This window comes from Heterodontus francisci, chromosome 18 (genome assembly GCF_036365525.1).
Source record: "Heterodontus francisci isolate sHetFra1 chromosome 18, sHetFra1.hap1, whole genome shotgun sequence".
Lineage (NCBI taxonomy): Eukaryota > Metazoa > Chordata > Chondrichthyes > Heterodontiformes > Heterodontidae > Heterodontus > Heterodontus francisci.
In genome coordinates this window covers 40495130-40512310 of record NC_090388.1, presented here as the reverse complement: position 1 = coordinate 40512310, position 17181 = coordinate 40495130, and the positions used below count along the sequence as shown (strand labels likewise).

General features: G+C 46.2%; 1 protein-coding gene across 4 annotated transcripts in view; it reads right to left on the bottom strand.

The window, feature by feature from the left end:
* Nucleotides 1-17181, bottom strand: part of LOC137379568 (dedicator of cytokinesis protein 4-like) — a 545491-nt gene that overhangs the window by 509233 nt on the left and 19077 nt on the right. The gene's annotated exons all lie outside the window — the stretch shown is intronic.

Here is a 17181-nt window from a genome sequence, read left to right as displayed (position 1 = left end):
TCTTACATCTTGCTGTAATTTGGATGCAATTTTTCTCCTCTCCTTCCCACTATTTGGTAAACAGTGTAATAAGCTCCTCTATAATCTGAAATAAAAACAAGAAATGCTGGATACACTCAGCAGGTCTGGCAAATGACCCAAAACATTAACGCTGCTCCTCTCTCCACAGATGCTGCCAGACCTGCTGAGTATCTCCAGCATTTCTTGCTTTTAGTTACTAATCTTTCCCTTGTTTGAGCCAAGTCTCCTTAATAACTCCACTATAACATAAACCCGTGTGGCAATTCGTGCCAGCAGCTCAACAATCTTATTTACACATTCCATACATTTGCGCACATGCGCTCCAAGCCCATCTTAGTCTACCTCACATTTCCCTCTCCCCATCTGAACCGTCCAACTTCTGAACATGCCCCATATGGAGGTGTAATTGCTTCCAACTTCCCTTCTGCCATCCATTTTGCTCCACAGTACCGACCCAAAACTGGCTATTGTATAAAGGATAGCACATGTTTAAAATTCACACCATGACACATATTGGGCTAAACATAATGGACCTCCCGTAGACAGGTTAGGAGGCAGGGGTGCCCATAGAATTGCAGCAGGATGTTTGGGGGTGTGGTCGAGGGCTGACACCTTACCGTCGTAATGCAATGTCAGTGGTGCAACAGGCTAACGACAGCCTTCCCGCCCAGAGGCCATTAAGAGGCCTACTTTCAACCACTTAAGGGCCTCCTCCCGCCGCTGCTGAGAATTAACTAGCAGCCGAGGGGGCCTCTGCCATGTCAGGAAGTCACCCATTGAAGCAAGGCGACCTCCCTGCGGATTTGGGGGGGGGGGGGGGGGGGGGGGGAGGGTGGGGGGTGAGCGGTGGGTGGGGCTGTCCTCATGGGCAATCGGTAGCCCACAGAGGGCCCCCGCCAGCCAACACCCCACCTCAGTGAACCCTCTCCCCCTGCATAAAATGCCCACCGTCCTGTGCCACCACCACCCCCACATCACTGGAGCTTAGTAGTCTGGCCCCGATGACCCCGTTGCAGAACAGCATTTTAGATCCTTTAGGAAGGCCATACCAGCTGCTTACTCCTTTGAGCTGAGGCAGGGTCAGTGTTGGATGCAACCCGGAGGCATTGTTGTATACTTTCATGAGTTATAACACAAGTGCTAGAGAATTCTGAAAACTATATTCTGCTTGATCATATAACAGATGTCAAATAAACCATTTTGTTTGTTTATGTTTGGCTACATCTCACAAATGCATTTTTCAGTCCACTTTCCAGAAAGGCAGGGGACTGCACATGATGAAATTTGAGAGATTATGGTATCTATTACCGTCAACAAGAGGTCTTTTTATTACAAGCCTTGGGTCATGCTATTGTTTAACGAGATGTTATGCAGTAAAAGTGCTCTCCAGATTGTAGGAAATACCAGTTTGCTTAGGAAAGTGACCAATGATGCTGAATTTGAGAGATTATCTTTTTTGAGTCAAAATTTGTAACAATCACCAAAAATATTTCAAATGGTCATTCATCTCATTTGCTCTTTGCGAGATTTTGTTGTTTCTATTTTTATGTTTGCCTACTTGACAACAACAACACTTTAAGAAGTAATTCATTGATGTGAAGCGTTATAAGGTGACAGAACTGAATTTATTTCATTGTCACCTCTGGAATAATAGCTGTGCTGGCTCTCATTAAATCTAGGTCCTTGAGCAAGGTACAAGTGTGTTGTGGTTCGTGGCTCCAGCGCTGGGCCTGGTTCCAAGGCCTCGTAGGTACTGGAGTGGCCACATCTCCTGGTGGTGCTGCCAATACTACTGAGCTGCCAGCCCTCTGATTGGTTGGGAGGTCTTGCGGGCAGTTAATTGGCCTGGCGCTGTTAGATAGAGCTGGAGTGGGGTGGGGGCTTCGAATGGCCAAGGTGGGATTCTCACCACCTTCTCAGCCCGGCGCCGGGAGCCCTGCTGGCGCAACTAATTTCATCCTGAGACATCATGTGCAGCTGGATCTCTGCTGAAAGCAGAAAGTCACCTCATAAATCATTGCTTTCAACATTTCTGGCTCCTGCATTTTCTGGCACTAACTAACCTTACTAACATCCCTCTGAAACACTGTCTGCATTCCCCTGTGCCCGATGTCTGATCTACCAGTATTCCTGATCATACTATGCTGCCTCAGCAGCCTTCAAAAAAAAAAAACCCCCATTGCTTCTGGATTTACAGTTCAGCAGCAATTGAGAGCAGAGTTACTCATCCAAGATCAGAAAATGACTTATGCTGCATGATCCTGTAATCATACATCGGAGAAAACAAGTAGCAGAAACCATACCGGCAACCATTATAGGCAAGACAGACGATTGGGTAGGAACTGATTTTTTTCATGATTTGCCAACCTGGGAAAATCCAGGAATTCATCAGTGGAAACCAGCATAAACTAATGTTTAATGTTTTTGAAGGATAATAGTGAACACCAATCTGGATAGTAGCCTTTATCACATACAAAGCTTGGATCACAAAGAATTTGAGTCAAAAGAAATTTACAGTAACTAGGAAACAGTTATGGCTGCCAAACTTCTGGAACAGTTGTGTACATTATGTAATCATCAGAAAATGCTCATTAAAGCTAGGATAGTTGCACTAACTGCAAGACTCTCGTACCTTGCTCAAGGAACTAGATTTAATGAGAGCCAGGACAGCTATTATCCCAGAGGCTAATGATGAAATAAATTATCAGTTATAGCACCTTATGATGCTTCACATCAATGAATTACTTTTTAAAGTGTTATTGTTGCTATGTAGGCAAAGATAGCAAATTTGAAACAACAAAATCTCGCAAATAGCAAATGAGATGAATGACCATTTTAAATGTTTTTGGTGATTGTTACAAATTTTGACTCAAAAAGATAATCTCTCAAATTCAGCATCATTGGTCACGTTCCTAAGCAAACTGGTATTTCCTACAATCTGGAGAGCACTTTTACTGCATAACATCTCGTTAAACAATAGCATGACCCGAGGATCGTAACAATGAGACCTCTTGTTGACGGTAATTGAGGCTATAATCTCTCAAATGTCATCATGTGCAGCCTCGTGCCTTTATGGAAAGTGGACTAAAAAGTGCACTCGTGAGACGTAGCCAAACATAAAACACACAAAATGCTCCATTTAACGTCCGTTATATGAACAAGCAGAATATAGTTTTCAGAATTCTCTAGCACTTGTGTTATAACTCATGAAAGTACACAACAATGCCTCCGGGTTGCATCCAACTCTGACCCTGCCTCAGCTCAAAGGAGTAAGCAGCTGGAATGGCCTTCCTAAAGGGCCTAAAATTCTGTTTTGCATAACAATTAAGATGATCAGCAGAGGCAAAGGTCTCGAAAACTGAGGTGTAATGGATGATGACAGAAGTCCACTCACTATTACTTCTATTGGTGGTGTTGCATTTGCACTTTAGATTAGATTAGATTAGAGATACAGCACTGAAACAGGCCCTTCGGCCCACCAAGTCTGTGCCGAACATCAACCACCCATTTATACTAATCCTACACTAATCCCATATTCCTACCAAACATCCCCACCTGTCCCTATATTTCCCTACCACCTACCTATACTAGTGACAATTTATAATGGCCAATTTACCTATCAACCTGCAAGTCTTTTGGCTTGTGGGAGGAAACCGGAGCACCCGGAGAAAACCCACGCAGACACAGGGAGAACTTGCAAACTCCACACAGGCAGTACCCGGAATTGAACCCGGGTCCCTGGAGCTGTGAGGCTGCAGTGCTAACCACTGCGCCACTGTGCCGCCAGTTTCTACTTTCCAGTCTTGACAAATGTATTACGCAGGAAATTTTGCGCCATGGGAACTTGCCCGGAGACCAGCATAAATTTTCATGTAATTTCTGCAATCCAGGAAATTTCTGGCCAACTTCCCAACCAAAGGCAGCTGAAATGGTAACCAAGATTATGTGCTCAAGTCCAAAATTAGGAATTTAATTCACTACCTTCTAACTCAGACAAGAATCAGCTTGGCTCAGTTGTTAACACTTGGAGGGGGGGTGGGGGTGGGCTGCAGGATATTAGGAGAGATGAGGAGAAAATGTCACAAAGTCTCGTTGCATAAAGATCGGGAACAAGACGTCTTAAATTGCCTCTGTCATGCAGCTACGTGGAACTGTCCTTGTCTGGTTCCATGCTTATCTATTGATTGTAGCCAGAGAATCAGCTACAATTGCAGCTTTTCCCACTCTCACAATGAATGTTGAAGGTGGGGGATGGGGTGCCAATCAAGCGGACTGCTTTGTCCTGGATGGTGACAAGCTTCTTGTGTTATTGGAGCTGCACCCATCCAGGCAAGTGGAGAGTATCCCATTACACTCCTGACTTGTGCCTTGTAGATGGTGGACAGGCATGGGGAGTCAGGAGGCGAGTTACTCACCACAGTAACTTGCTGACCTAAACTGTCTCCCAATCCAGTAACACTTCAGTTTTAAAATTCACATCCTCATCTTCAAGTTTTTCCATCGTCTGGCCCCTCCCTCTCGATGTAATCTCCTCCAGCCCCACAACCCTTCGAGATATCAGCACTCCTCCTATTCTGGCCTCTTGTGCATCCTAGATTTTAATCACTGCACCTTTGGCAATGTCCTATCAGCTGCCAAAGCCCTAAAACTCTGGAATGGCCTCCCTTAGCCTTGCCGCCTCTCTCATCCTTTAAGATGCTCCTTAAAACTTACCTCTTTGACGAAGCTTTTGACCTTCTGTCCTGATGTCGCCTTCTGTGGCTTGGTGTCAAATTTTGACTGAAGCACCTTGGGACATTTTGCTACATTAAAGGCGCTATACAAACTGTTATTAGGATACCAAAGGCTTAGTTGATTTCTGCTAATTGACTGTTTAATGGGATGTTGATCATCTTTGGGGCTCAGCAGCACACAGCTTATTTACTGTTTAATCACACTTCAGATGCCATAGAAGAAACTTCATTCTTTCCCTCAGCAATAGATAGAAAAAACATGGCAGAGTAGAAGGCGCAGTAGCAGACAAACTGGGCAGGATTTTCATTGCAAGGGCAGGAAATGGATGTTGAGACTGTTTCCGGGTTCTGGGGGGAAGCAGTCACAGGCCTCGATTTTCAGGGTGCGGACTGTTAATTGGCTGGAAGACGGGAACGGAGGCAGAACAGAAAGAGTGCAGGCCTGATTTAAACCAACCATTGCGGCCATTGCTGTGGTTGCCATTTCAATGCATTACTTGCTGGAAGAAAGATGGAGCAGGAGAGGCCGAGGTCTGGAACCCAGGGCAAGACAGCCCCTCATTTTGTGGATACCCAACATGGAGGTCCTCCACATGGCAGTGAGGGAGAGGAGGGAGTTCCTCTTACCAGAGGGTGGTATGAGGCAGCTACTCTCCCAGACCAAGTAGGCCTGGATCAAACACGTGGACACAGTGAGCAGATAGAATGTGGTCTGCAGAAACTGGGTCCAGTGCAGGAAGAGGTTCAATTACCTTATATGCTTTGGCAAGATGAGTGCACCATCAACCCTCAGGACAAGCCTCTGGATATTCAACCTCCAACAGACACTCCAGCTGAGGAGCCAGAGGGAGCATGCTGTTCCAGAACATTGGGGCAATGTGTCTCCAGGGCACTTGCTGACCCGTCAGAAAAGGCCGAGTCATAATGCTGCTGAGGACCTGCCAGCACTGAGACATGCAGCTTCCTATGTCAATGAGCTGCCGGCACTGGCTGTTGAGGCCAGCAGTGCCTTATCTCTCTTTTTGTCCTTGTAGGAGAAACAGGCAGATAATGCACACAAGGCAGCCCAGAGAGGTGGAGGGGTTCCCAACCTGCACATCACCACACAATGGAAGAGGGAGCCATGGAGGTTGCCAGGGTTGCATGAGGAAGTGGGCCAAGGGGAGATGGGCATCCGTGGTGGCGACGGTGAGTAGAGACAGCGATGCATACATTAAGGGGATGCATTGCACACCAGCCCATCCAACAGCATGCCAAAGACTGTGCTGCATTGAGAAGCCTCAGCACTGCAGTGGCAGCTGCTCTCCAAAGCCAGCGCTCATCATCTCTTCTTGAGTCACCCACAAGTATTGATGTCAAGGTGCTAAAACCGACTCCATCACTGGGCCAAGTGTTGCCAGAACAGAGCTCAGACCAAGCAGTGTCACACCTACAGGCACACCCTCCAGCAGCACAGATACAGTCCACGCTTGCCATTAGATAGGGTGGCACTGGGTGAGGAGCATATCACAACTGTGCAGGAGGTGCCAGATGCAGTCCCCCTCAGAGAATGAAGAACAGACACAGCCCTGCTCAGCTGAGCACAGATGCAGGGCCTCGGGAGTCATAGGAAAGGAGGTTCTACTTAGATCAGTAGCAAGAGATGTGCTCCCACATGTCAGAGCTCCCTGAGGCAGTGTTGCGTCATGGGCTGAGAATGGAGGAGTCCATCCAGCTCATAGGAAACACCATGGCTCAGGGCTTTGAGCAAATGAGCTCCTCCATGGAGTGTGTGGTCAACCTCATGGAAAGCCATATGCGGCAGCACTTAGGAGTGCATGCAGGAACTGCGCACTCACACTCACAGGGTACATACCACTCTATGTAGCCTTGAACACTCAGTGGCGATGGCACACAGATGTTTGAATGCCAATTATGTCCCAGTTGGTGATCCCCTCCAACCATCTGAAGTGTCATCCAAGTGCAGAGGTAGTCACTGAGGAGGATAAGGCTGCCTTCTCTCATAGGGTGCCATCATCAGCAGCCTTCTTGGCTCCTCTGACTGAGGGAGCATTTGTGCAGCAGGGTCCAGTAACAGAGGCTGCCCATGCAATAACGCAGGTGCAGTAGCCTCTGGAGATGTCCCCACTGCCACCTCCGCAATGAGGACAACCACCACGTGCATCTCAGGCACAAGACGAGACAAGTGAGCAGCCTACTTCCACCTCCTCCGAGGCCACAGGGAGCCACCGCATAGAAGTGGCCAAGCACAAGTGAGTAAAGCACTGAGGTGTCACTGGGGTGTCTTCCATCTCTAACTTTGCACAGTTTTCCTTCATGAGCTTCATGTAAATATTGACTCATGAAGCCATGCATGTGAGCCTCCTTTTATTAAAGGTGGGAAAGAAAAGAGTTAAGGGGTGAAGGAGAGCAAGGGTGATCGTGAAACCTCTGGGCAAACATGCATCCTTCGTTGGCGGTAAGGGTATACATGTTCCAGGCTGCATCTTCAATGAAACGGTTAGCACACGCAGCTCAGAGTCAGATCCATACCATGTCATTCCTATGGAGTTAAAAGACTCAGTCGAAATGTGCCAGGATCAGACATGATGAAATGCGCCAGGATCAGGGATGCTTTGTGTCTTCTACTACGAAGACAGATACAAGATACTTGTTCAAAGTCTCTACTATTTCTTTGTTTCCCATTATTAATTCCCCAGTCTCATCCTCTAAGGGATCAACACTTGCTTTAGCTGCTCTCTTCCATGTTATGTTTGTAGAAGCTTTTACTGTCTGTTTATATTTCTTGCAAGTTTACTCTCATTCCTCATTTTTTAAGCCAGCCTTTGCTGGTTTGTATAATTTTCCCAATTTTCTGGCCGACCACTAATCTTTGCAGCATTCCAAGTCTCTTCTTTCAATTTGATACCAACCTTAACTTCCTTAGCTAGCCACAGATAGTGCATCCTGTTCATAGTCTCTTTCTCAATTGAATATATATTTGTTGAAAGTTGTGAAATATCTCCTTAAATGTCTGCCACTGCTCATCTTCTGTCTTACTTTTTAACTTAGTTTTGTAGTCCACTTTAGTCAACTCTGTCTTCATACCCTTGTAATTGCCTTGATTTAAGTTTAAGACACTCGCTTTAGACCAAAACTTCTCACCTTTAAACTGAATACGAAATTCCATCATGTTATTATCACTCTTGCTTAAAGGATGAAGGAGTTATGCCAGCTGCAAGGAAAGCAAGTGAACACATGGAGGAAGCTCTTGTTGTGGTCGCAGAACAGTTGAATGTTGAGGGCGTGGAAGCGCTTCAAAGAAAAGAACAAAGAACAAAGAAAATTACAGCACAGGAACAGGCCCTTCGGCCCTCCAAGCCTGCGCCGATCCAGATCCTCTATCTAAACATGTCGCCTATTTTCTAAGGGTCTGTATCTCTTTTCTTCCTGCCCATTCATGTATCTGTCTAGATACATCTTAAAAGACGCCATCGTGCCCGCATCTACCACCTCCGCTGGCAACGCGTTCCAGGCACCCACCACCCTCTGCGTAAAGAACTTTCCACGCATATCCCCCCTAAACTTTTCCCCTTTCACTTTGAACTCGTGTCCTCTAGTAATTGAATCCCCCACTCTGGGAAAAAGCCTCTTGCTATCCACCCTGTCTATACCTCTCATGATTTTGTACACCTCAATCAGGTCCCCCCTCAACCTCCGTCTTTCTAATGAAAATAATCCTAATCTACTCAACCTCTCTTCATAGCTAGCGCCCTCCATACCAGGCAACATCCTGGTGAACCTCCTCTGCACCCTCTCCAAAGCATCCACATCCTTTTGGTAATGTGGCGACCAGAACTGCACGCAGTATTCCAAATGTGGCCGAACCAAAGTCCTATACAACTGTAACATGACCTGCCAACTCTTGTACTCAATACACCGTCCGATGAAGGAAAGCATGCCGTATGCCTTCTTGACTCTATTTACCTGCGTTGCCACCTTCAGGGAACAGTGGACCTGAACACCCAAATCTCTCTGGACATCAATTTTCCCCAGGACTTTTCCATTTACTGTATAGTTCACTCTTGAATTGGATCTTCCAAAATGCATCACCTCGCATTTGCCCTGATTGAACTCCATCTGCCATTTCTCTGCCCAACTCTCCAATCTATCTATATTCTGCTGTATTCTCTGACAGTCCCCTTCACTATCTGCTACTCCACCAATCTTAGTGTCGTCTGCAAACTTGCTAATCAGTACACCTATACTTTCTTCCAAATCATTTATGTATATCACAAACAACAGTGGTCCCAGCATGGATCCCTGTGGAACACCACTGGTCACACGTCTCCATTTTGAGAAACTCCCTTCCACTGCTACTCTCTGTCTCCTGTTGCCCAGCCAGTTCTTTATCCATCTAGCTAGTACACCTTGGACCCCATGCGCCTTCACTTTCTCCACAGCCTGCCATGGGGAACCTTATCAAACGCCTTACTGAAGTCCATGTATATGACATCGATAGCCCTTCCCTCATCAATCAACTTTGTCACTTCCTCAAAGAATTCTATTAAGTTGGTAAGACATGACCTTCCCTGCACAAAACCATGTCGCCTATCACTGATAAGCCCATTTTCTTCCAAATGGGAATAGATCCTATCCCTCAGTATCTTCTCCAGCAGCTTCCCTACCACTGACGTCAGGCTCACCGGTCTATAATTACCTGGATTATCCCTGCTACCCTTCTTAAACAAGGGGACAACATTAGCAATTCTCCAGTCCTCCGGGACCTCACCAATGTTTAAGGATGCTGCAAAGATATCTGTTAAGGCCCCAGCTATTTCCTCTCTCACTTCCCTCAGTAACCTGGGATAGATCCCATCCGGACCTGGGGACTTGTCCACCTTAATGCCCTTTAGAATACCCAACACTTCCTCCCTCCTTATGCCGACTTGACCTAGAGTAATCAAACATCTGTTCCTAACCTCAACATCCGTCATGTCCCTCTCCTCGGTGAATACCGATGCAAAGTACTCATTTAGAATCTCACCCATTTTCTCCGAGTCCAAGCATAACATTCCTCCTTTGTCCTTTAGTGGGCCAATCCTTTCTCTCGTTACCCTCTTTCTCCTTATATATGAATAAAAGGCTTTGGGATTTTCTTTAACCCTGTTTGCTAAAGATATTTCATGACCCCTTTTAGCCCTCTTAATTCCTCGTTTCAGATTGGTCCTACATTCTCGATATTCTTTCAAAGCTTCGTCTTTCATCAGCCGCCTAGACCTTATGTATGCTTCCTTTTTCCTCTTAGCTAGTCTCACAATTTCACCTGTCATCCATGGTTCCCTAATCTTGCCATTTCTATCCCTCATTTTCACAGGAACATGTCTCTCCTGCACGCTAATCAACCTCTCTTTAAAAGCCTCCCACATATCACATGTGGATTTACCTTCAAACAGCTGCTCCCAATCTACATTCCCCAGCTCCTGCCGAATTTTGGTATAGTTGGCCTTCCCCCAATTTAGCACTCTTCCTTTAGGACCACTCTCGTCTTTGTCCATGAGTATTTTAAAGCTTACGGAATTGTGATCACTATTCCCAAAGTAGTCCCCTACTGAAACTTCAAACACCTGGCCGGGCTCATTCCCCAACACCAGGTCCAGTATGGCCCCTTCCCGAGTTGGACTATTTACATACTGCTCTAGAAAACCCTCCTGGATGCTCCTTACAAATTCTGCTCCATCTAGACCTCTAACACTAAGTGAATCCCAGTCAATGTTGGGAAAATTAAAATCTCCTATCACCACCACCCTGTTGCTCCTACATCTTTCCATAATCTGTTTACATATTTGTACCTCTATCTCACGCTCGCTGTTGGGAGGCCTGTAGTACAGCCCCAACATTGTTACCGCACCCTTCCTATTTCTGAGTTCTGTCCATATTGCCTCACAGCTCGAGTCCTCCATAGTGCCCTCCTTCAGCACAGCTGTGATATCCTCTTTGACCAGTAATGCAACTCCTCCACCCCTTTTACCTCCCTCTCTATCCCGCCGGAAGCATCGATATCCTGGGATATTTCGTTGCCAATCATGCCCTTCCCTTAACCAAGTCAGTAATAGCAATAACATACTCCCAGGTACTAATCCAAGCCCTAAGTTCATCTGCCTGACCTACTACACTTCTTGCATTAAAACAAATGCACCTCAGACCACCAGTCCCTTTACATTCATCATCTGCTCCCTGCCTGCTCTTCCCTTTAGTCACACTGACTTCATTATCAAGTTCCTTACAGGCTTTTGTTACTACCTCCTTACTGTCAACTGACCTCCTCAATTGGTTCCTTTGATGAATCTCACTGGTGGGTCACTGGGTGCCAAGATGGCCACATGAGTGCAATCAATGATGCCCTGCATTTGGAGGAATCCAGCGATGGATGCGAAACCCATTGCCCTCTGTGCCTGCGAGGCACCATCTGTCAGGAATTGGATGCACTGCCCAGCTTTCGCAAAGGCCGCATCAGTAACCTGTAAGATGCAGTGCAGCCACTTGTGAGAAGCCACCAAGGTCCGCAGCTGATCCTTGGAAGGAACCAGAGGTGAAGTAGTGCAAGGCTACTGACTGATGGCTACTGGCAGAGCATGGCGAGCAGTACTGTGAGGTGCGAGGTCACCTGTGACGACGACACAAATCACTGTGACCATCTGCTTGGTGGCCCTGGCAGAACCCAAACTGAACATCAAAGAGCAGTTTATTGCTGTGTAAGTGCTGTTTGATAACACTGTCAACACCTTCAATCACTTTGCTGATGGGCCAAATGGCCTCCTTCTGTGCCATAAATGATTATGACTCTATGCCTCTTATGATTGAGAGTAGACTGAAAGGGCAGTAATTGGCTGGATTGGATTTGTTCTGCTTTTTGTGGACAGGACATACTTGGGCAATTTTCCACATTGTTGGGTAGATGCCAGTGTTGTCGCTGCACTGGAACAGCTTGGCTCGGGGTGCAGCTAGTTCTGGAGCACAAGACTTACAATACTAGAGCTGGGATGTTGTCACAGCCCATAGGCTTTGCTGTACCCATTATTTTCAGCCATTTTTTGATATCATATGGAGCGAATCAAATTGTGTGAAGACTGGAATCCATGATGGTGGGGACCTCAGGAGGAGGTGGAGATGTACCATACACTTGGCACTTCTGGCTGAAGGTGGTTGCAAATACTTAAGTCTTGTCTTTTGTACTGGTATGCTGGGCTCCGCCATGTTATACTTCAAAGAACAAATGTGTTGATCTTCCATGATGTGAACACAAAATCACTTTGAAAGTATACATGCACATTTTCCTTTGTTTGTTTTACCACAAATGCTTACCAGCTACAGCAATGGTATAATTAAGGATTACTGAATCTAGCCTTCATTGATCTCACCAAAGCCTTTGACCTCGTCAGCAGACGTGGTCTCTTCAGACTACTAGAAAAGAGCGGATGCCCACCAAAGCTACTAAGTATCATCACCTCATTCCATGAGGATATGAAAGGCACAATTCAACATGGTGGCTCCTCATCAGAGCCCTTTCCTATCCTGAGTGGCGTGAAACAGGGCTGTGTTCTCGCACCCACACTTTTGGGGATTTTCTTCTCCCTGCTGCTTTCACATGCGTCCAAGTCGTCTGAAGAAGGAATTTTCCTCCACACAAGATCAGGGGGCAGGTTGTTCAACCTTGCCCGTCTAAGAGCGAAGTCCAAAGTATGGAAAGTCCTCATCAGGGAACTCCTCTTGGCTGACGATGCTGCTTTAACATCTCACACGGAAGAGTGCCTGCAGAGTCTCATCGACAGGTTTGCGGCTGCCTGCAATGAATTTGGCCTAACCATCAGCCTCAAGAAAACGAACATCATGGGGCAGGACGTCAGAAATGCTCCATCCATCAATATTGGCGACCACGCTCTGGAAGTGGTTCAAGAATTTACCTACCTAGGCTCAACTATCACCAGTAACCTGTCTCTAGATGCAGAAATCAACAAGCGCATGGGTAAGGCTTCCACTGCTATGTCCAGACTGGCCAAGAGAGTGTGGGAAAATGGCGCACTGACACGGAACACAAAAGTCCGAGTGTATGCCTGTGTCCTCAGTACCTTGCTCTATGGCAGCGAGGCCTGGACAACATATGTCAGCCAAGAGCGACGTCTCAATTCATTCCATCTTCGCTGCCTCCGGAGAATACTTGGCATCAGGTGGCAGGACCGTATCTCCAACACAGAAGTCCTCGAGGCAGCCAACATCCCCAGCTTATACACACTACTGAGTCAGTGGCGCTCGAGATGGCTTGGCCATGTGAGCCGCATGGAAGATGGCAGGATCCCCAAAGACACATCGTACAGCGAGCTCGCCACTGGTATCAGACCCACCGGCCGTCCATGTCTCCGATTTCAAGACGTCTGCAAACGCGACATGAAATCCTGTGACATTGATCACAAGTCGTGGGAGTCAGTTGCCAGCGTTCGCCAGAGCTGCCGGGCAGCCATAAAGACAGGGCTAAAACGTGGCGAGTCGAAGAGACTTAGTAGTTGGCAGGAAAAAAGACAGAGGCGCAAGGGAGGAGCCAACTGTGTAACAGCCCCGACAAACAAATTTCTCTGCAGCACCTGTGGAAGAGCCTGTCACTCTAGAATTGGCCTTTATAGCCACTCCAGGCGCTGCTTCACAAACCACTGACCACCTCCAGGCGCGTATCCATTGTCTCTCGAGATAAGGAGGCCCAGAAGAACTGAATCTACACTGAGGCAATAGATGTGTTTTGAAATACTGTTATGATGTATCTTGTTCCACAGACATGCATATTAGTCATTATTCATACAATTCTTTGTCAAATGTTTCAAAGGAAATATGTTTACTTACAGTCCACTGCGCAAAGGTGATTAATGCTTGAGCAAAGAATGGTCTGCATTTAGAATTAGCAGCTGGTTAGCATGAATTTGATGAGTGATGTACAAATTTGTGCATGCACTATCACTGCCCAAATAAGAGATCCTGGCATTGCATCAGCTGGTTATTCTGGCCGCTTCCTGCGTGTTGTTATGAGAGGTAATGACCGCACATGGGGCAGTCCCAGCATGCACCAGAAGCTAACAACAGTAACATCCACCAAACATCTTTGTACAACAGCACATTCAATCATACAAACAGAAATGAACTATTCACCCTTGTGCGATCCCTCAGTGCCTGACATACGGGTGTCTTTGCCTGTCCTACACAATACTACTGCAGTGGCTGCAGCATAGCTGGTGGATAGCTGCCAACCTTTGATGGGGAAGACTGCAGATGGTCTCGCAGGATGACTTTAAGCAACTCTGGGCCTTGAGGGCCAATTCTACTGATGGAACAAACAGATGAAAGAAATTTCAGGCTTTGAGCAACTTCTCCTCAATATAAAATACACTTCTCCAGCACCTCCTTCCTAGCATTAATACATTATAATTTCATTGGCAAAGAGAAATGTTGATCTGAATGGTTTATCCCCATTTACAACTGAGTGTAATGGTCAGGATCCTTGTATTAATAGGTTACAAATAGCAGCAATAAATGATGCCAGCCTCAGAACAGCAGTGGAATCAAAGGAGACAATCCAGAAATTACAAAGTCATCACACAAAACAAAAAGAGTGGGCCAAACAACAGTTGATTAAATTTAAGACAGACACATAGAAAGGAAACATGAGCAGCATAAACACTTCAAAATTGGTGTTCAAATAACTAAAGATGAAATTGAAACAAGTCTTTGCATAGTCAACATTCAACAGGGGTAAATTTAACTTTGAGCAATTGCATAGGTTTTTGCTCTAGATGGATGCATTAAGATGGGCTGAATGGCCTTCCTCATCCAGAAGTATCTTATGAGCAAAAGGCAAGTTTTTATTTGCCAAACCCAGTTAGTTGAATAGTGGAAAGAAGTATGATTCCCTATTATTTTGTAATGCAGAGGTCATAGAGTCAGAGTCATTATGGAATAGAAGGAGGCCATTCGACTCATTGTGTATTCATTGATGCTGTCTGGTTGATTGCACTGGAGGTGTGAAAAAGGTGATGTGTTTCAGCATTACAGCACTCTGATGATAGGGTGGCCACCACTTTGATTTTGTGAAGGTCTGACTGTTACTTTATGCTACTGAGTTACTGTGAAGCATGTATGAAGTATTAAATAGCTTTGTTTGTTTTGACTGTAGGCTATGCAGCTCATCAAGCTACATAAATACACATATTGTACACCAAACACTTATTACAACCTCTCAGCACTCATTAGATACAGATCATTTTACAGTATTCAGGCAAGGGCAGTGAAGGGACACTCAGCAGGAGCAAAATTACACCAGCTTTAGGAAGGGGCAAAAGCATGATATGATCATGTGTCATTAGAAGGTTTCTAAAGGCAGAGAGGTTGGTAGCAAAGTAGAGATACTCAGAGGAAGTTCTAGAGGTTTGAGGCTTAGTGGATGAAGGAACAGCTGCCAAGATAGAGTCAGGAAGGATGTGTAGGCTAACGCTGGGAAATGGAAGTAACAAGTAGGCATGTAAGGCTGGAGGAGATTGTGGAGGTCGGGAGGGGCAAAGTCATGGAGGGATTTGAAAGTAAGGCAAGAATCTTGAAAGTTTATTCTGCAGGACATGGGATGTCATGAATTAAGAAAATGTACAGATTAATATTTTGCCAACAAAGGAGGGTGGGGTAAGGGCAGAAATGGGTGATGTTTCTGCAGGGGGAAAAAAAAAAAATCAGTCCTTGTAACAAATTGGATGCTGGAAACACTCAATAAGTCAATCAGCTCTTGTGAAAAGAACAGATAAGATGGCATTTCAGGTAAACCCTCCGGGTTAGAACAGGCAACCACATTGCCTGGTTAGTTGGACACCTGCTGCATTCTTTGAATGGTAAATTGAAATTTACAGGTTCAACTGTAATATCTCTGAAATGAACGAACCCGGAACCCCACTAATGCTTCAAAACTGACAGGGATAACAGTCTTAATAGCCAACTCACTTCCCTTCAGAGGAGCCCATCAAGATTGCTGCTCATCCTTTGTTTCAGTGGCACCATACTTTTTTGTCCTATCAATCAGAAAAATATGTTGCAACACTGGTCATGAACACTCTTTCAACTGAAATAAAAACAGAAAATGCTGGAAATACACAGCAAGTCAGGCAGCACCTGTGGAGAGAGCAAGAGTTAATGTTTCAGGTTAATGACCTTGACCTGAAACATTGGCCGTAATTTTGTCGGAGCCTGAGGCGGCTCCTGACGCCTGGCTCAAAAGCTGGGGGCAACCCCACCTCAGCCATTTGAGATACCCAGACACATTTCCTGTTTGCCTGGCAACTTATTTGTTGCCATTGAGGCTCCAACCCTTCAAAATATGGAAGCTCTCCCCCAAGAGCACTAGCCAATCTGATAGCTTGCAGTTCTTCAGCCTCAGCAGCACTTCTAGGAGTGGTGGCCACTGCTGGGACTGCACTAGCAGGGAATATGCCATAAGTAGGCACCCTCCTTACCAGCTAAGTGGGGTCTGGGATCGTTGGAACCAGTCAGGCAGGCCCAGGTGATGGCTGGTGGGTTGCGGGGGGTTGTTGCTGTGGGGGCAGCCATTGCTGCCAGAGGATCCCTCCATTGGCCACAGTGCCCGATTAGGAGGCCGCCCCCGCCCAAGCCCACAGTGGGGCCACGAGGATACACCAGGCAGTCTCCACATACAGCAGAGGGCCCACCCACCATTGGTAAAAATTGGTAAAATGCCAGCGGTGGCAAGAACAGGCCCTTAATTAGCTCAATTGGCCTTTGGGCAAGAGAGTCATCCTCCACCTTCCCCACTGGTAAAGTGCCAGGGCGAAGGTAAGGTGACGGGCACTCCACCCCCCTGCTTCCCTCACCATTTTACAGGCCCCCATCCTGGCCTCACAACCCATCCCTAGATGGCTGCTAAAATCCAGCCTGCCAACTACATTTCTCTCTCTCTCTCTCTCTCCACAGATGCTGCCTGACCTGCTGACTATTTCCACCATTTTCTATTTTTATTTCAGATTTCTAGCATCTACAGTATTTTGCTTTTGTATTCGTGTTTAATTCACTGCCACTTTTCTTCCAAGAATTCCCACTTTGAAGAAGTCCTGCTCTTTTCTCTGACAGGATTTCCATTTGTTTCTTTTACCTTGTTCATCTTCATTGCTTTCTATTTCCCTTCTCATGTCGGATCAGGTATCCACCAAAACTCATTTTCACAGCCATATCTCCTTCCAGGCAACTGTCTCCGGCTCAGATTATTTCACATAGATTAGTTTAGTTTTAGTTTAGTTTAGAGATACAGCACTGAAACAGGCCCTTCGGCCCACCGAGTCTGTGCCGACCATCAACCACCCATTTATACTAATCCTACACTAATTCCATATTCCTACCACATCCCCACCTG